The following is a 1396-nucleotide window of genomic DNA, read 5'->3' on the forward strand; positions in this document are numbered from 1 at the left end:
TAAATGAATCATGGCACATCTAAACCAAGGAATTTTGTAACCATTAAAAACCCAAAGTAAGCGGTAGATATTACCAAGATGCAGTAAATGAAATGAAGTCACAGAGCAATATTCCTGGCTGGTGCGCGTCAGTTATGTAAAGCTAACCCAAACCCCCTGTGTGCATCTGTGTGTTTGCAAATATGTTTTTATAAGGATCTGGAAGCCTATTATCAAAGAATCATAAGCACACTCTCCTTTCACTTTTTATTTCTCTAATAGCCTGGAAATGTGAACTTTTTATGGCCATGTATAAGCCTTTATGATATTAAAACAATGTTTAAGTGCAGGTGTCAAGATAGCAGAAAGGAAGTTAGAAGACATGAGTGAAATGGGGGAAAAAATGGCGGCAGCTCCCTGAGGAGCAGGAATAATGAGAGAGCAGTACAAGTAGTAGCAGAAGCAGCTCACCTAGCCACCTGTTCTAATGCTTTATAGATACCAAGTCACCTCGTCCTCCAGTCCACGAGACACACAATAGATTATACAGCCAATGGAATGGAGGCGCAGAGGTCAGGCAGCTCTCACAGCTGCTAAGTGCTGCAGATGGATGCAGGCCAGTGCTTAGTCACTGCCCTCTATTACTGGCTCAGGTGGGAGTCTAGAGCACAGGGGGAAGGGGAGCCTGACAGGATGAGGGAACGCTAACCACACCTTTCTATCAGAGGCTCCATAACACATTACTACAAACTTAAAGGCTTAAAACAACCACCATTGATTATCTCATGGTTTTATTGGTCAGAAATCTGGGCAGGCTCATTCTCTACTTAGCATCTTATAGGGCCAAAACCAAGGTGTCAGCAGAGTTAGGGTTTGCTCTTGGGACAAATATGCATCCAAAGTCATGGAGGTGAGCTCGGCGCCCATAGCTTAGTGGTGAGGGCACCAACCACATACACTGGGGCTGGTGGGTTCAAACCCAGCCTGCTAAACAATGACAACAACAACAAAAATAGCCGGGCATTGTGGTGGGCGTCTGTAGTCCCAGCTACTTAGGAGGCTGAGGCAAAAGAATTGCTTAAGCCCAAGAGTTTGAGGTTGCTGTGAGCTGTGACACTATAGCACTCTACCAAGGTGACATAGTGAGACTCTGTCTCAATAAAAAACAACAACAAAAAAACCCCAAAGTCATGGAGGTGGTCAGAATTCAGTTCATTTTGGCTATAGGACAGAGCTCGATTTTCTTGTTGGTTGTTAGCCAAGTATCTCTAATTGGAGTCGCTGTACCCTCACCATGAGGCTCCTTCATCTTTATCTTTAAAGCTAGAAATGGGCTCGGCGCCTATAGCTCAACTGGCTAAGGCGCCAGCCACGTACACCTAAGGTGGCGGGTTCGAATCCCCAGCCCGGACCCGCC

This window comes from Otolemur garnettii, unplaced genomic scaffold (genome assembly GCF_000181295.1).
Source record: "Otolemur garnettii isolate 467f Iridium unplaced genomic scaffold, OtoGar3 scaffold00028, whole genome shotgun sequence".
Classification (NCBI taxonomy): Eukaryota; Metazoa; Chordata; class Mammalia; order Primates; family Galagidae; genus Otolemur; species Otolemur garnettii.